At 31.4% G+C, this 20,816-nt stretch overlaps 2 non-coding genes across 2 annotated transcripts in view; both read right to left on the bottom strand.

Moving 5' to 3' along the window:
* Positions 1-16, bottom strand: part of trnap-cgg (transfer RNA proline (anticodon CGG)) — a 72-nt gene extending 56 nt beyond the window's left edge. Inside the window, exon 1 of the tRNA in view lies at positions 1-16. This exon is cut by the window's left edge and continues 56 nt beyond it. This is a non-coding gene — a tRNA (tRNA-Pro).
* An 834-nt stretch (positions 17-850) lies between these two features.
* trnap-cgg (transfer RNA proline (anticodon CGG)) lies at positions 851-921 on the bottom strand. Its single transcript has one exon. It is a non-coding gene; the product is annotated as a tRNA-Pro (tRNA).
* Between the last annotated feature and the right edge of the window lie 19,895 nt (positions 922-20,816).

Genomic DNA, 20,816 nt, shown 5'->3' with positions numbered 1-20,816 from the left:
CCTAGACCAACGAGCCATTTTATCCAATACACTTTTTGCAGTCGCCAGCAATGACGGTGAGGATTTGGATTGACAGGTCGATTTGTGCCAGGCCACAGTGAATCACGTGAGTGTTGGTGGTATACTTGTGAGCATAGCTATCTTCCAAGCAGTTGACCAGGTTTGAGTTCAAATACTCTGTAATTCATCTGCTGAGTCTTTCAGATTCAATCTTCATTAGCTGTAACATCAAGAAACAAATGAAGAAATGTAGATTTAAAAAATTAAAAAGTAGACATCAAAATCAATTGGATCTCATTTCATTTGATCCGATTGACGCACCGGTACGTAAATAAAATAAAAAATCCCCATTGGAATCTGTCTGTTTTAATCCAGAAATGTGACTTATTTTGCACTGGATACTTCTCAAACCTCCATAACCGCTGATGTCACATCTCTGCATCTTTGGTGAAATGCGGCAGAACGAGAGCAATGTTAGTCAAAACATGACACATCCCGGAAATCTGTCTTCTCATACAAATGGCTGTAGCTTCCGAACTGTTTGACCTACAAAATCGTTTGACCATTCCATGGAAAGGGGAGACTCTCACAAACACAATGCCGTTCTCAGTTTTGCTCTACGACCCCCACAAGGGTCACAGGATTCGTCTGAAGGTGACCTATGTACCGGTTAAAATGACAGATGTTTTAAACAAGGAAGAAATTAATAAATGTTGTGCGATGCTGAACCAGCGAGTGCAGAGCACAATGGATGAGCAGTCCATTGCCTTTATCACTCATCCACCTCGTTCTGCACTCCAACCAGTTGCCAAAGAACAGACTGTCTCAGATTGTTTAAGTCTCAAGAAATGGGCTCGTCCGGGATTTGAACCCGGGACCTCTCGCACCCGAAGCGAGAATCATACCCTAGACCAACGAGCCATTTTATCCAATACACTTTTTGCAGTCGCCAGCAATGACGGTGAGGATTTGGATTGACAGGTCGATTTGTGCCAGGCCACAGTGAATCGTGTATTTGATTTTTTAAAGGCTTCTGAAGTTTGTCATTTCCACTTTTCACTTTAAAATGTTATTTATAATCAACATAATATTTCTGCTGTAGTAAACTGTCTCAAATTAAGATCCTACATCTGTAGCAAAACTCCTGTCCTTCATGTATTCTCCTTTGACCATTTGACATCTTTTATTTACTGTTGTTTAGGCTGGTTGAATGAGTTGCCTATGAAAGCTACTTCATCTGCAAGAAAAAGTACCAGTGACTGTAAATTATGTGATTTCTGTTAAATAAAAAGTATGTTTGTAGCTATGATCATATAAAATGCTGACAAACTGATGGCACATATTTCTCAGTACATTAGAAGTCGTAAATGTGTGAGATGTAGGAAAGATGGGCAAACTCTCATTGGTCTTGTCTTTCTACAAACGATTATAAGGTTATGTGAACTGTCAGACATTAAATAGTCATCTATGATATGTAGGTTTGAGCTATGTTCATTCTCTGTCATGCTGACAAACATGATGGTCTCTGTGAACTGATCTGAATAGGTTTAGGCTGGTCATCTATGATATGTAGGCTATAGCTGAGGTATAGACCTTGATCTGCATATCACTAAAAAAAACACTAGTATACATTATAACCTAGTCTACTTTACATAATATAACATCTACATATCAATAACAACCCACTTGTAACGGCGTTCTTCGTTTGTCAAAAGAGAGTCGGACCGAAATGCGGCGTGGTGGTTACTCATGTCTTTAATAAGGAAGAGTGATACATGAAATACCTATACAAATGCAAAACAACAAAACGGAACTTGAAACCTAATTACAGCCTATCTGGTGAAACTACAAAGAGACAGGAACAATCACCCACGAAATACACAGAGAAACCAGGCCACCTAAATACGGTTCCCAATCAGAGACAATGAGAATCACCTGACTGATTGAGAACCGCCTCAGGCAGCCAAGCCCATACAACACCCCCACTCAGCCACAATCCCAACAATATAAAAACCCCAATACGAAATACAACAACATAAACCCATGTCACGCCCTGGCCTGACCAAATAATTAAAGAAAACACAAAATACTAAGACCATGGCGTGACACCACTACTATACATTATACATAATATAAAATCTCTTACTTGTTGCAAATAAACTTTCTGAAAGGATCAAGGATTTCCCCCTCACATCAATCATGCCCGTTTTAGCCCTTCTGTCTATATTCTCAGATACATTTAAAAAATAACAGATTGAAATACAATAAATAGCCTAATTTTAATGAATAAAAATAAGTGTGAGACATGGCCTTGTGTTTCTGTACTGTCTATAACTACCATAACAAACAGTGACTTATTATTATTATTGTTATTATTGTTGCTGTAATGTCTATAACTACCTTAACAAACAGTGACTTATTATTATTATTGTTGCTGTACTGTCTATAACTACTTTAACAAACAGTGACTTATTATTATTATTATTATTATTGCTATACCGTCTATAACTACCTTAACAAACAGTGACTTATTATTATTGTTGCTGCACTGTCTATAACTACTTTAACAAACAGTGACTTGTTATTATTATTGTTGCTGCACTGTCTATAACTACTTTAACAAACAGTGACTTGTTGTTATTATTATTGTTGCTGTACTGTCTATAACTACTTTAACAAACAGTGACTTGTTATTATTATTGTTGCTGTACTGTCTATAACTACTTTAACAAACAGTGACTTATTATTATTATTATTATTGTTGCTATACCGTCTATAACTACCTTAACAAACAGTGACTTATTATTATTGTTGCTGCACTGTCTATAACTACTTTAACAAACAGTGACTTATTATTATTATTATTATTATTGCTATTGTTGCTGTACTGTCTATAACTACCTTAACAAACAGTGACTTATTATTATTGTTGCTGCACTGTCTATAACTACTTTAACAAACAGTGACTTGTTATTATTATTGTTGCTGCACTGTCTATAACTACTTTAACAAACAGTGACTTGTTATTATTATTGTTGCTGTACTGTCTATAACTACTTTAACAAACAGTGACTTGTTATTATTATTGTTGCTGTACTGTCTATAACTACTTTAACAAACAGTGACTTATTATTATTATTATTATTGTTGCTATACCGTCTATAACTACCTTAACAAACAGTGACTTATTATTATTGTTGCTGCACTGTCTATAACTACTTTAACAAACAGTGACTTGTTATTATTATTGTTGCTGCACTGTCTATAACTACTTTAACAAACAGTGACTTGTTATTATTATTGTTGCTGTACTGTCTATAACTACTTTAACAAACAGTGACTTGTTATTATTATTGTTGCTGTACTGTCTATAACTACTTTAACAAACAGTGACTTATTATTATTGTTGCTGTACTGTCTATAACTACTTTAACAAACAGTGACTTGTTATTATTATTGTTGCTGTACTGTCTATAACTACTTTAACAAACAGTGACTTGTTATTATTATTGTTGCTGTACTATCTATAACTACTTTAACAAACAGTGACTTGTTATTATTATTGTTGCTGTATTGTCTATAACTACTTTAACAAACAGTGACTTGTTATTATTATTGTTGCTGTACAGTGACTATAACTATTAACAAACAGTGACTTATTATTATTGTTGCTGCACTGTCTATAACTACTTTAACAAACAGTATCTTATTATTATTGTTGCTGCACTGTCTATAACTACTTTAACAAACAGTGACTTGTTATTATTATTGTTGCTGTACTGTCTATAACTACCTTAACAAACAGTGACTTGTTATTATTATTGTTGCTGCACTGTCTATAACTACTTTAACAAACAGTGACTTATTATTATTGTTGCTGCACTGTCTATAACTACTTTAACAAACAGTGACTTGTTATTATTATTGTTGCTGTACTGTCTATAACTACTTTAACAAACAGTGACTTGTTATTATTATTGTTGCTGTACTGTCTATAACTACTTTAACAAACAGTGACTTATTATTATTGTTATTATTGTTGCTATACCGTCTATAACTACCTTAACAAACAGTGACTTATTATTATTGTTGCTGCACTGTCTATAACTACTTTAACAAACAGTGACTTATTATTATTATTATTGCTGCACTGTCTATAACTACTTTAACAAACAGTGACTTGTTATTATTATTGTTGCTGTACTGTCTATAACTACTTTAACAAACAGTGACTTGTTATTATTATTGTTGCTTACTTCTATAACTACTTTAACAAACAGTGACTTGTTATTATTATTGTTGCTGTACTGTCTATAACTACTTTAACAAACAGTGACTTATTATTTATTATTATTTGCTGTACTGTCTATAACTACTTTAACAAACAGTGACTTATTATTATTATTATTATTATTATTATTGTTGCTATACCATCTATAACTACCTTAACAAACAGTGACTTATTATTATTGTTGCTGCACTGTCTATAACTACTTTAACAAACAGTGACTTATTATTATTATTATTATTATTATTATTATTGCTATACTGTCTATAACTACCTTAACAAACAGTGACTTATTATTATTGTTGCTGCATTCTATAACTACTTTAACAAACAGTGACTTGTTATTATTATTGTTGCTGCACTGTCTATAACTACTTTAACAAACAGTGACTTATTATTATTATTGTTGCTGTACTGTCTATAACTACTTTAACAAACAGTGACTTGTTATTATTATTGTTGCTGTACTGTCTATAACTACTTTAACAAACAGTGACTTATTATTATTATTATTATTATTGCTATACTGTCTATAACTACCTTAACAAACAGTGACTTATTATTATTGTTGCTGCACTGTCTATAACTACTTTAACAAACAGTGACTTGTTATTATTATTGTTGCTGTACTGTCTATAACTACTTTAACAAACAGTGACTTGTTATTATTATTGTTGCTGTACTGTCTATAACTACTTTAACAAACAGTGACTTGTTATTATTATTGTTGCTGTACTGTCTATAACTACTTTAACAAACAGTGACTTGTTATTATTATTGTTGCTGTACTGTCTATAACTACTTTAACAAACAGTGACTTATTATTATTATTATTATTATTGTTGCTGTACTGTCTATAACTACCTTAACAAACAGTGACTTATTATTATTGTTGCTGCACTGTCTATAACTACTTTAACAAACAGTGACTTATTATTATTGTTGCTGTACTGTCTATAACTACTTTAACAAACAGTGACTTGTTATTATTATTGTTGCTGTACTGTCTATAACTACTTTAACAAACAGTGACTTGTTATTATTATTGTTGCTGTACTGTCTATAACTACTTTAACAAACAGTGACTTGTTATTATTATTACTTCTATGCTGTTATTATTGTTGCTGTAACTATAACTACTTTAACAAACAGTGACTTATTATTATTATTGTTGCTGTACTGTCTATAACTACTTTAACAAACAGTGACTTGTTATTATTATTGTTGCTGTACTGTCTATAACTACTTTAACAAACAGTATCTTATTATTATTGTTGCTGCACTGTCTATAACTACTTTAACAAACAGTGACTTGTTATTATTATTGTTGCTGTACTGTCTATAACTACCTTAACAAACAGTGACTTGTTATTATTATTGTTGCTGCACTGTCTATAACTACTTTAACAAACAGTGACTTGTTATTATTATTGTTGCTGTACTGTACTGTCTATAACTACTTTAACAAACAGTGACTTGTTATTATTATTGTTGCTGCACTGTCTATAACTACTTTAACAAACAGTGACTTATTATTATTGTTGCTGTACTGTCTATAACTACTTTAACAAACAGTGACTTGTTATTATTATTGTTGCTGTACTGTCTATAACTACCCCTCTTAGGCCAAAACCCCATCCCGCATGCGGGATCGTGACTACAGCCTCAAGCTCATTACCATAACGCAACATTAGCGATTTCTGAAAATTGCAAAATAAATGAATAAATATGCCTGTCCTCAAGCTTATCCTTTTCTTAACAATCCTGTCGTCTCAGATTTTCAAAATATGCTTTAGAACCAGAGAAAATCAATAATTTGTGTAAGAGTGGTGATAGCTAGCTTAGCATTTAGCGTTAGCATTTAGCACGCAACATTCACAAAAACCAGCAAAGGGATCAAATAAAATAATTTACCTTTGAAGAACTTCAGATGTTTCAATGAGGAGACTCTCAGTTACATAGCAGATGTCCAGTTTTTCCTGAAAGATGCTTGTGTAGGACACAACGTTCCGTTTTGTTACTATGCATTTGGCTACCGAAACTAACCGAAAATTCAGTCACCTAAACATCGAACTTTTTTCCGAATTAACTCCATAATATCGACTGAAACATGGAAAACGTTGTTTGAATCAATCCTCAAGGTGTTTTGTCATATATCTCTTCATTGAAATGCCAGTCCTAGAATAGTGCATTCTTCTCTGATTCGGATGGAAAAATACTGGGACCTGACTTTTGCGCACCAATTTCCACGCAGACACCATGCGGGACACTTGGTAATTGTAGGCTCTTATGGGCAATCTTCCAATGATATGCCTACAAATACGTCACAATGCTGCAGACACCTGGGGGAAACGATAGGAAGTGTCCGTTCATTCCTGTCGCATTCACAGCCATATAAGGAGATCATGGAAAACGTGCCTTCAGAAATCCTGTTGATTTCCTGGTCACTCAAACATCTTGGTTTTGCCTGTAGATTTTGTTCTATGGCACTCACAGTGAAAATCTTTGCAGTTCTGGAAACGTCAGAGTGTCTTCTTTCCAAAACTATCAATTCCAAGCATAGTCGAGCATCTTTTCGTGACAAAATATTGCGCTAAAAACGGGCACGTCTTTTTATCCAAAAATGAAATACTGCCCCTATAGGTCTAACAGGTTAATTATTATTATTGTTGCTGTACTGTCTATAACTACTTTAACAAACAGTGACTTGTTATTATTATTGTTGCTGTACTGTCTATAACTACCTTAACAAACAGTGACTTATTATTATTGTTGCTGCACTGTCTATAACTACTTTAACAAACAGTGACTTGTTATTATTATTGTTGCTGTACTGTCTATAACTACTTTAACAAACAGTGACTTATTATTATTGTTGCTGTACTGTCTATAACTCCTTTACAAACAGTGACTTGTTATTATTATTGTTGCTGTACTGTCTATAACTACCTTAACAAACAGTGACTTATTATTATTGTTGCTGCACTGTCTATAACTACTTTAACAAACAGTGACTTGTTATTATTATTGTTGCTGTACTGTCTATAACTACCTTAACAAACAGTGACTTATTATTATTGTTGCTATACCGTCTATAACTACCTTAACAAACAGTGACTTATTATTATTATTGTTGCTGTACTGTCTATAACTACTTTAACAAACAGTGACTTATTATTATTATTATTATTATTGTTGCTATACCGTCTATAACTACCTTAACAAACAGTGACTTATTATTATTGTTGCTGCACTGTCTATAACTACTTTAACAAACAGTGACTTATTATTATTATTGTTGATGTACTGTCTATAACTACCTTAACAAACAGTGACTTGTTATTATTATTGTTGCTATACCGTCTATAACTACCTTAACAAACAGTGACTTATTATTATTGTTGCTGCACTGTCTATAACTACTTTAACAAACAGTGACTTGTTGTTATTATTGTTGCTGCACTGTCTATAACTACTTTAACAAACAGTGACTTGTTATTATTATTGTTGCTGTACTGTCTATAACTACTTTAACAAACAGTGACTTGTTATTATTATTGTTGCTGCACTGTCTATAACTACTTTAACAAACAGTGACTTGTTATTATTATTGTTGCTGTACTGTCTATAACTACTTTAACAAACAGTGACTTATTATTATTATTATTATTATTGTTGCTATACTGTCTATAACTACCTTAACAAACAGTGACTTATTATTATTGTTGCTGCACTGTCTATAACTACTTTAACAAACAGTGACTTGTTATTATTATTATTATTATTGCTATACCGTCTATAACTACCTTAACAAACAGTGACTTATTATTATTGTTGCTGCACTGTCTATAACTACTTTAACAAACAGTGACTTGTTATTATTATTGTTGCTGCACTGTCTATAACTACTTTAACAAACAGTGACTTGTTATTATTATTGTTGCTGTACTGTCTATAACTACTTTAACAAACAGTGACTTGTTATTATTATTGTTGCTGTACTGTCTATAACTACTTTAACAAACAGTGACTTATTATTATTATTATTATTGTTGCTATACCGTCTATAACTACCTTAACAAACAGTGACTTATTATTATTATTATTATTATTGTTGCTGCACTGTCTATAACTACTTTAACAAACAGTGACTTGTTATTATTATTGTTGCTGCACTGTCTATAACTACTTTAACAAACAGTGACTTGTTATTATTATTGTTGCTGTACTGTCTATAACTACTTTAACAAACAGTGACTTGTTATTATTATTGTTGCTGTACTGTCTATAACTACTTTAACAAACAGTGACTTGTTATTATTATTGTTGCTGTACTGTCTATAACTACTTTAACAAACAGTGACTTATTATTATTATTATTATTGTTGCTGTACTGTCTATAACTACCTTAACAAACAGTGACTTATTATTATTGTTGCTGCACTGTCTATAACTACTTTAACAAACAGTGACTTGTTATTATTATTGTTGCTGCACTGTCTATAACTATTTAACAAACAGTGACTTGTTATTATTATTGTTGCTGTACTGTCTATAACTACTTTAACAAACAGTGACTTGTTATTATTATTGTTGCTGTACTGTCTATAACTACTTTAACAAACAGTGACTTATTATTATTGTTGCTGTACTGTCTATAACTACTTTAACAAACAGTGACTTGTTATTATTATTATTATTGTTGCTGTACTGTCTATAACTACTTTAACAAACAGTGACTTATTATTATTATTGTTGCTGTTATGTCTATAACTACTTTAACAAACAGTGACTTGTTATTATTATTGTTGCTGTACTGTCTATAACTACTTTAACAAACAGTGACTTGTTATTATTATTGTTGCTGTACTGTCTATAACTACTTTAACAAACAGTGACTTATTATTATTGTTGCTGTACTGTCTATAACTACTTTAACAAACAGTGACTTGTTATTATTATTGTTGCTGTACTATAACTTTTAACAAACAGTATTTATTATTATTGTTGCTGCACTGTCTATAACTACTTTAACAAACAGTGACTTATTATTATTATTATTGTTGCTGTACTGTCTATAACTACCTTAACAAACAGTGACTTATTATTATTGCTGCACTGTCTATAACTACTTTAACAAACAGTGACTTGTTATTATTATTGTTGCTGTACTTTCTATAACTACTTTAACAAACAGTGACTTGTTATTATTATTGTTGTTGCACTGTCTATAACTACTTTAACAAACAGTGACTTGTTATTATTATTGTTGCTGTACTGTCTATAACTACTTTAACAAACAGTGACTTGTTATTATTATTGTTGCTGTATTATTGTTATATAACTACTTTAACAAACAGTGACTTGTTATTATTATTGTTGCTGTACTGTCTATAACTACTTTAACAAACAGTGACTTATTATTATTATTGTTGCTGTACTGTCTATAACTACTTTAACAAACAGTGACTTATTATTATTGTTGCTGTACTGTCTATAACTACTTTAACAAACAGTGACTTGTTATTATTATTGTTGCTGTACTGTCTATAACTACATTAACAAACAAATGAAATTCAAATTTTATTTATTATTATTACATCAGTTATTGTTGCTGTACAGAAACCCAGCCTTAAAAACCCAAACAGCAAATTATGCAGGTGTAAAAGCATTGTTGCTAGTAAAAACTCCCTAGAAAGGCCAAAACCTAGGAAGAAACCTAGAGAGGAACCGGGCTTATTATTATGGCCAGTCCTGTTGCTGGCTGTGCTGTCTAGAATTATAACAGAACATGACTTAGATGTTCAAATGTTATTAATGACCATTATTCGATTATTAATAAGGCAGAACAGTTGAAACTGGAGCAGCAGCACAGTTAACAAACAAGGACCTTATTAGGTAGTCCTGGGGCATTATTATTATTAAACTGTTGCTGGAGCATGGCTAGGTAACTACAACAAACAGTCCTTATGTCAGGTAGTCCTGGGACATGGTCCTAGGGCTCAGGTCCTCCGATAACTAAAGAAAGAAACAGTGAGAACTTAGATTCATTATACACCGAATAGGACAGGAGAAGTACTCCAGATATAACAAACTGACCCTAGCCCCCGACACATAAACTACTGCAGCATAAATACTGGAGGCTGAGACAGGAGGGGTCAGGAGACACTGTGGCCCCATCAGAGGATGGTCACAATTAATTATTATTATTATTGCTAACTGTCTATTATTATTTATTAAACAGTGACTTATTATTATTGTTGCTGTACTGTCTATAACTACTTTAACAAACAGTGACTTGTTATTATTATTGTTGCTGTACTGTCTATAACTACTTTAACAAACAGTGACTTGTTATTATTATTATTGTTATTGTTGCTGTACTGTCTATAACTACTTTAACAAACAGTGACTTTATTATTATTATTGTTGCTGTACTGTCTATAACTACTTTAACAAACAGTGACTTGTTATTATTATTGTTGCTGTACTGTCTATAACTACTTTAACAAACAGTGACTTATTATTATTATTCTATAACTACTTTAACAAACAGTGACTTGTTATTATTATTGTTGCTGTACTGTCTATAACTACTTTAACAAACAGTGATCTTATTATTATTGTTGCTGCACTGTCTATAACTACTTTAACAAACAGTGACTTGTTATTATTATTGTTGCTGTACTGTCTATAACTACCTTAACAAACAGTGACTTGTTATTATTATTGTTGCTGCACTTCTATAACTATTTAACAAACAGTGACTATTATTATTGTTGCTGTACTTTCTATAACTACTTTAACAAACAGTGACTTGTTATTATTATTGTTGCTGCACTGTCTATAACTACTTTAACAAACAGTGACTTGTTATTATTATTGTTGCTGTACTGTCTATAACTACTTTAACAAACAGTGACTTGTTATTATTATTGTTGCTGTACTGTCTATAACTACTTTAACAAACAGTGACTTGTTATTATTATTGTTGCTGTACTGTCTATAACTACTTTAACAAACAGTGACTTGTTATTATTATTGTATTGCTGTACTGTCTATAACTACTTTAACAAACAGTGACTTATTATTATTGTTGCTGTACTGTCTATAACTACTTTAACAAACAGTGACTTGTTATTATTATTGTTGCTGTACTGTCTATAACTACTTTAACAAACAGTATCTTATTATTATTGTTGCTGCACTGTCTATAACTACTTTAACAAACAGTGACTTGTTATTATTATTGTTGCTGTACTGTCTATAACTACCTTAACAAACAGTGACTTGTTATTATTATTGTTGCTGCACTGTCTATAACTACTTTAACAAACAGTGACTTGTTATTATTATTGTTGCTGTACTGTCTATAACTACTTTAACAAACAGTGACTTATTATTATTATTGTTGCTGTACTGTCTATAACTACTTTAACAAACAGTGACTTATTATTATTGTTGCTGTACTGTCTATAACTATTAACAAACAGTGACTTGTTATTATTATTGTTGCTGTACTGTCTATAACTACTTTAACAAACAGTGACTTATTATTATTATTGTTGCTGTACTGTCTATAACTACTTTAACAAACAGTGACTTGTTATTATTATTGTTGCTGTACTGTCTATAACTACACTTTAACAAACAGTGACTTGTTATTATTATTATTATTATTGTTGCTGTACTGTCTATAACTACTTTAACAAACAGTGACTTATTATTATTATTATTTATTATTGTTGCTGTACTGTCTATAACTACCTTAACAAACAGTGACTTATTATTTTTGTTGCTGCACTGTCTATAACTACTTTAACAAACAGTGACTTATTATTATTATTGTTGCTGTACTGTCTATAACTACTTTAACAAACAGTGACTTATTATTATTGTTGCTGTACTGTCTATAACTACTTTAACAAACAGTGACTTGTTATTATTATTGTTGCTGTACTGTCTATAACTACCCCTCTTAGGCTGCCCCATCCCGCATGCGGGATCGTGATACAGCCTAAGCTCATTAACAAACAGTGACATTAGCGATTTCTAAAATTGCAAAATAAATGAAATAAATATGCCTGTCCTCAAGCTTATCCTTTTCTTAACAATCCTGTCGTCTCAGATTTTCAAAATATGCTTTAGAACCAGAAAATCAATAATTTGTTAAGAGTGGTGATAGCTAGCTTAGCATTTAGCGTTAGCTTTAACTACATTCACAAAAACCAGTGGGATCAAATAAAATATTTTACCTTTGAAGAACTTCATTGTTTCAATGAGGAGACTGTCAGTTATATAGCAGATGTCCAGTTTTTCCTGAAAGATGCTTATTAGGATTATTATTATTTTGTTACTATGCATTTGCTACCGTAACTGTCTAAAACTACAGTCACAAACAGTGACTTTTTTAATTAACTCCATAATTATCGTTGCTGAAATATGGAAAACGTTGTTTGAATCAATCCTCAATGTGTTTTGTCATATATCTCTTCATTGAAATGCCAGTCCTAGAATAGTGCATTCTTCTGATTGTGGAAAAATACTGGGACCTGACTTTTGCAAACACGCAGACACCATGCGGGGCATTATTAATTGTAGGCTCTTATGGGCAATCTTCCAATGATATGCCTACAAATACGTCACAATGCTGCAGACACCTGGGGAAACGATAGGAAGTGTCCGTTCATTCCTGTCGCATTATTATATAAGGAGATCATGGAAAACGTGCCTTCAGAAATCCTGTTGATTTCCTTCATTCAAACATCTTGGTTTTGCCTGTAGATTTTGTTCTATAACTACAGTAAAAACAGTGAAACTTAGAGTTCTTCTTTCCAAAACTATCATTCCATTATTCGAGCATCTTTTGTGACAAAATATTGTCTAAAAACGGGCACGACTTTTTTATCCAAAAATGAAATACTGCCCTATAGGTCTAACAGGTTAATTATTATTATTGTTGCTGTACTGTCTATAACTACTTTAACAAACAGTGACTTGTTATTATTATTGTTGCTGTACTGTCTATAACTACCTTAACAAACAGTGACTTATTATTATTGTTGCTGCACTGTCTATAACTACTTTAACAAACAGTGACTTGTTATTATTATTGTTGCTGTACTGTCTATAACTACTTTAACAAACAGTGACTTATTATTATTGTTGCTGTACTGTCTTAACTTATTGACTTGTTATTATTATTGTTGCTGTACTGTCTATAACTACTTTAACAAACAGTGACTTGTTATTATTATTGTTGCTGTATGTCTATAACTACTTTAACAAACAGTGACTATTATTATTGTTGCTGTACTGTCTATAACTACTTTAACAAACAGTGACTTGTTATTATTATTGTTGCTGTACTGTCTATAACTACTTTAACAAACAGTGACTTGTTATTATTATTGTTCTATAACTACTTTAACAAACAGTGACTTGTTATTATTATTGTTGCTGTACTGTCTATAACTACTTTAACAAACAGTGACTTGTTATTATTATTGTTGCTGTACTGTCTATAACTACTTTAACAAACAGTGACTTATTATTATTGTTGCTGTACTGTCTATAACTACCTTAACAAACAGTGACTTATTATTATTGTTGCTGCACTGTCTATAACTACTTTAACAAACAGTGACTTATTATTATTGTTGCTGTACTGTCTATAACTACTTTAACAAACAGTGACTTGTTATTATTATTGTTGCTGTACTGTCTATAACTACTTTAACAAACAGTGACTTGTTATTATTATTGTTGCTGTACTGTCTATAACTACTTTAACAAACAGTGACTTGTTATTATTATTGTTGCTGTACTGTCTATAACTACTTTAACAAACAGTGACTTGTTATTATTATTGTTGCTGTACTGTCTATAACTACTTTAACAAACAGTGACTTATTATTATTGTTGCTGTACTGTCTATAACTACTTTAACAAACAGTGACTTGTTATTATTATTGTTGCTGTACTGTCTATAACTACTTTAACAAACAGTATCTTATTATTATTGTTGCTGCACTGTCTATAACTACTTTAACAAACAGTGACTTGTTATTATTATTGTTGCTGTACTGTCTATAACTACCTTAACAAACAGTGACTTGTTATTATTATTGTTGCTGCACTGTCTATAACTACTTTAACAAACAGTGACTTGTTATTATTATTGTTGCTGTACTGTCTATAACTACTTTAACAAACAGTGACTTGTTATTATTATTGTTGCTGCACTGTCTATAACTACTTTAACAAACAGTGACTTGTTATTATTATTGTTGCTGTACTGTCTATAACTACTTTAACAAACAGTGACTTGTTATTATTATTGTTGCTGTACTGTCTATAACTACTTTAACAAACAGTGACTTGTTATTATTATTGTTGCTGTACTGTCTATAACTACTTTAACAAACAGTGACTTATTATTATTATTGTTGCTGTACTGTCTATAACTAAACTTTAACAAACAGTGACTTGTTATTATTATTGTTGCTGTACTGTCTATAACTACTTTAACAAACAGTGACTTGTTATTATTATTGTTGCTGTACTGTCTATAACTACCTTAACAAACAGTGACTTATTATTATTGTTGCTGCACTGTCTATAACTACTTTAACAAACAGTGACTTGTTATTATTATTGTTGCTGTACTGTCTATAACTACTTTAACAAACAGTGACTTATTATTATTATTGTTGCTGTACTGTCTATAACTTCTTAGCTGTATCCCGCATGTCTATAACCTCAAGCTCATTAACAAACAGCAACATTATTATTTTGAAAATTGCAAAATAAATGAAATAAATATGCCTGTCCTCAAGTTATCCTTTTCTTAACAATCCTGTCGACTCAGATTTTAAAATATGCTTTAGAACCAGAGAAAATCAATAATTTGTTAAGAGTGGTGATAGCTAGCTTAGCATTTAGCTTAGCATTTCTATAACTACATTAAAAAACCAGCAAAGGGACTTATAAAATAATTTACCTTTGAAGAACTTTGCTGATGTTTCAATGAGGAGACTCTCAGTTACAAACAGCAGATGTCCAGTTTTTCCTGAAAGATGCTTGTGTAGGACACAACGTTTATTTTGTTACTATGCATTTGGCTGTAACTAACTATAACTCAGTCACAAACAGTGACTTTTTTATTATTCCATAATATCGATGAAACATGGAAAACGTTGTTTGAATCAATCCTCAAGGTGTTTTGTCATATATCTACATTAAATGCCAGTCCTTAATATTATTATTATTATTATGGAAAAATACTGGGACCTGACTTTATAACTACCAATTAACAAACAGTGACACTTATTATTATTATTATTATTCTTCCAATGATATGCCTACAAATACGTCTATAATGCTGCAGACACCTGGGGGAACAAACAGTGTCCGTTATTCCTATTATTATTAGCCATATAAGGAGATCATGGAAAACGTGTCTAAATCCTGTTGATTTCCTGGTCACTCAAACATCTTGGTTTTGCCTGTAGATTTTGTTCTATGGCACTCACAGTGAAAATCTTTGCAGTTCTGGAAACGTCAGAGTGTCTTCTTTCCAAAACTATCAATTCCAAGCATAGTCGAGCATCTTTTATTGACAAAATATTGTTATTGTTGCTGGGCACTGTCTTTTTATCCAAAAATGAAATACTGACTTATTATTAACAGGTTAATTATTATTATTGTTGCTGTACTGTCTATAACTACTTTAACAAACAGTGACTTGTTATTATTATTGTTGCTGTACTGTCTATAACTACCTTAACAAACAGTGACTTATTATTATTGTTGCTGCACTGTCTATAACTACTTTAACAAACAGTGACTTGTTATTATTATTGTTGCTGTACTGTCTATAACTACTTTAACAAACAGTGACTTATTATTATTGTTGCTGTACTGTCTATAACTCCTTTACAAACAGTGACTTGTTATTATTATTGTTGCTGTACTGTCTATAACTACCTTAACAAACAGTGACTTATTATTATTGTTGCTGCACTGTCTATAACTACTTTAACAAACAGTGACTTGTTATTATTATTGTTGCTGTACTGTCTATAACTACCTTAACAAACAGTGACTTATTATTATTGTTGCTATATTATTATTGTTGTCTATAACTACCTTAACAAACAGTGACTTATTATTATTATTGTTGCTGTACTGTCTATAACTACTTTAACAAACAGTGACTTATTATTATTATTATTATTATTGTTGCTATACTGTCTATAACTACCTTAACAAACAGTGACTTATTATTATTGTTGCTGCACTGTCTATAACTACTTTAACAAACAGTGACTTATTATTATTATTGTTGATGTACTGTCTATAACTACCTTAACAAACAGTGACTTGTTATTATTATTGTTGCTTATTATAACTACCTTAACAAACAGTGACTTATTATTATTGTTGCTGCACTGTCTATAACTACTTTAACAAACAGTGACTTGTTGTTATTATTGTTGCTGCACTGTCTATAACTACTTTAACAAACAGTGACTTGTTATTATTATTGTTGCTGTACTGTCTATAACTACTTTAACAAACAGTGACTTGTTATTATTATTGTTGCTGCACTGTCTATAACTACTTTAACAAACAGTGACTTGTTATTATTATTGTTGCTGTACTGTCTATAACTACTTTAACAAACAGTGACTTATTATTATTATTATTATTATTGTTGCTATACTGTCTATAACTACCTTAACAAACAGTGACTTATTATTATTGTTGCTGCACTGTCTATAACTACTTTAACAAACAGTGACTTGTTATTATTATTATTATTATTGTACTGTCTATAACTACCTTAACAAACAGTGACTTATTATTATTGTTGCTGCACTGTCTATAACTACTTTAACAAACAGTGACTTGTTATTATTATTGTTGCTGCACTGTCTATAACTACTTTAACAAACAGTGACTTATTATTATTATTGTTGCTGTACTGTCTATAACTACTTTAACAAACAGTGACTTGTTATTATTATTGTTGCTGTACTGTCTATAACTACTTTAACAAACAGTGACTTATTATTATTATTATTATTGTTGTTGCTATACTGTCTATAACTACCTTAACAAACAGTGACTTATTATTATTGTTGCTGCACTGTCTATAACTACTTTAACAAACAGTGACTTGTTATTATTATTGTTGTTGCTGTACTGTCTATAACTACTTTAACAAACAGTGACTTGTTATTATTATTGTTGCTGTACTGTCTATAACTACTTTAACAAACAGTGACTTGTTATTATTATTGTTGCTTACTGTCTATAACTATTTAACAAACAGTGACTTGTTATTATTATTGTTGCTGTACTGTCTATAACTACTTTAACAAACAGTGACTTATTATTATTATTATTATTGTTGCTATACTGTCTATAACTACCTTAACAAACAGTGACTTATTATTATTGTTGCTGCACTGTCTATAACTACTTTAACAAACAGTGACTTGTTATTATTATTGTTGCTGCACTGTCTATAACTACTTTAACAAACAGTGACTTTATTATTATTATTGTTGCTGTACTGTCTATAACTACTTTAACAAACAGTGACTTGTTATTATTATTGTTGCTGTACTGTCTATAACTACTTTAACAAACAGTGACTTATTATTATTATTGTTGCTGTACTGTCTATAACTACTTTAACAAACAGTGACTTATTATTATTGTTGCTGTACTGTCTATAACTACTTTAACAAACAGTGACTTGTTATTATTATTGTTGCTGTACTGTCTATAACTACTTTAACAAACAGTGACTTGTTATTATTATTGTTGCTGTACTGTCTATAACTACTTTAACAAACAGTGACTTGTTATTATTATTGTTGCTGTACTGTCTATAACTACTTTAACAAACAGTGACTTGTTATTATTATTGTTGCTGTACTGTCTATAACTACTTTAACAAACAGTGACTTATTATTATTGTTGCTGTACTGTCTATAACTACTTTAACAAACAGTGACTTGTTATTATTATTGTTGCTGTACTGTCTATAACTACTTTAACAAACAGTATCTTATTATTATTGTTGCTGCACTGTCTATAACTACTTTAACAAACAGTGACTTGTTATTATTATTGTTGCTGTACTGTCTATAACTACCTTAACAAACAGTGACTTGTTATTATTATTGTTGCTGCACTGTCTATAACTACTTTAACAAACAGTGACTTGTTATTATTATTGTTGCTGTATTATAACTACTTAACAAACAGTGACTTGTTATTATTATTGTTGCTGCACTGTCTATAACTACTTTAACAAACAGTGACTTGTTATTATTATTGTTGCTGTATTCTATAACTACTTTAACAAACAGTGACTTGTTATTATTATTGTTGCTGTACTGTCTATAACTACTTTAACAAACAGTGACTTGTTATTATTATTGTTGCTGTACTGTCTATAACTACTTTAACAAACAGTGACTTGTTATTATTATTGTTGCTGTACTGTCTATAACTACTTTAACAAACAGTGACTTGTTATTATTATTGTTGCTGTACTGTCTATAACTACTTAACAAACAGTGACTTGTTATTATTATTGTTGCTGTACTGTCTATAACTACCTTAACAAATCAAATCAAATCAAATCAAATCAAATTTATTTATTAGCCCTTCGTTATCAGCTGATATCTCAAAGTGCTGTACAGAAACCCAGCCTAAAACCCCAAACAGCAAACAATGCAGGTTATTATTATTACGGTGGCTAGGAAAAACTCCCTAGAAAGGCCAAAACCAGTGAAGAAACCTAGAGAGGAACCGGGCTATTATTATGGCCAGTTATTCTGGCTGTGCTGGGTATAATTATAACAGAACATGACCAAGATGTTCAAATGTTCATAAATGACCAGCATGGTCGAATAATAATAAGGCAGAACAGTTGAAACTGGAGCAGCAGCACAGTCAGGTGGACTGGGGACAGCAAGGATTCATGTATTAGTTGGGGCACGGTCCTAGGGCTCAGGTCAGTTGAAACTGGAGCAGGAGCAAACCAGGTGGACTGGGGACAGCAAGGAGTCCTATGTCAGGTAGTCCTGGGACATGGTCCTAGGGCTCAGGTCCTCCGAGAGAAAAAGAAAGAGAGATTATTATTATTAGAGAACGCATTAGATTCACACAGGACACCGAATAGGACAGGAGAATTATTCCAGATATAACAAACTGACCCTAGCCCCCCGTACTAAACTACTGCAGCATAAATACTGGAGGCTGAGACAGGAGGGGTCAGGAGACACTTCAGAGGATGGTCACAAACAGTGACTTATTATTATTGTTGCTGCACTGTCTATAACTACTTTAACAAACAGTGACTTATTATTATTATTGCTGTACTGTCTATAACTACTTTAACAAACAGTGACTTGTTATTATTATTGTTGCTGTACTGTCTATAACTACTTTAACAAACAGTGACTTGTTATTATTATTGTTGCTGTACTGTCTATAACTACTTTAACAAACAGTGACTTGTTATTATTATTGTTGCTGTACTGTCTATAACTACTTTAACAAACAGTGACTTATTATTATTGTTGCTGTACTGTCTATAACTACTTTAACAAACAGTGACTTGTTATTATTATTGTTGCTGTACTGTCTATAACTACTTTAACAAACAGTATCTTATTATTATTGTTGCTGCACTGTCTATAACTACTTTAACAAACAGTGACTTGTTATTATTATTGTTGCTGTACTGTCTATAACTACCTTAACAAACAGTGACTTGTTATTATTATTGTTGCTGCACTGTCTATAACTACTTTAACAAACAGTGACTTGTTATTATTATTGTTGCTGTACTTTCTATAACTACTTTAACAAACAGTGACTTGTTATTATTATTGTTGCTGCACTGTCTATAACTACTTTAACAAACAGTGACTTGTTATTATTATTGTTGCTGTACTGTCTATAACTACTTTAACAAACAGTGACTTGTTATTATTATTGTTGCTGTACTGTCTATAACTACTTTAACAAACAGTGACTTGTTATTATTATTGTTGCTGTACTGTCTATAACTACTTTAACAAACAGTGACTTGTTATTATTATTGTTGCTGTACTGTCTATAACTACTTTAACAAACAGTGACTTGTTATTATTATTGTTGCTGTACTGTCTATAACTACTTTAACAAACAGTGACTTGTTATTATTATTGTTGCTGTACTGTCTATAACTACCTTAACAAACAGTGACTTATTATTATTGTTGCTGCACTGTCTATAACTACTTTAACAAACAGTGACTTGTTATTATTATTGTTGCTGTACTGTCTATAACTACTTTAACAAACAGTGACTTATTATTATTGTTGCTGTACTGTCTATAACTACTTTAACAAACAGTGACTTGTTATTATTATTGTTGCTGTACTGTCTATAACTACCCCTCTTAGGCCGCCCCATCCCGCATGCGGGATCGTGACTACAGCCTCAAGCTCATTACCAT

This window comes from Oncorhynchus keta, unplaced genomic scaffold, assembly GCF_023373465.1.
Source record: "Oncorhynchus keta strain PuntledgeMale-10-30-2019 unplaced genomic scaffold, Oket_V2 Un_contig_1401_pilon_pilon, whole genome shotgun sequence".
In the NCBI taxonomy this organism is placed as follows: Eukaryota; Metazoa; Chordata; class Actinopteri; order Salmoniformes; family Salmonidae; genus Oncorhynchus; species Oncorhynchus keta.
The sequence above is the reverse complement of the archived record's forward strand: the minus strand, read 5'-3'. Positions and strand labels throughout refer to the sequence as shown.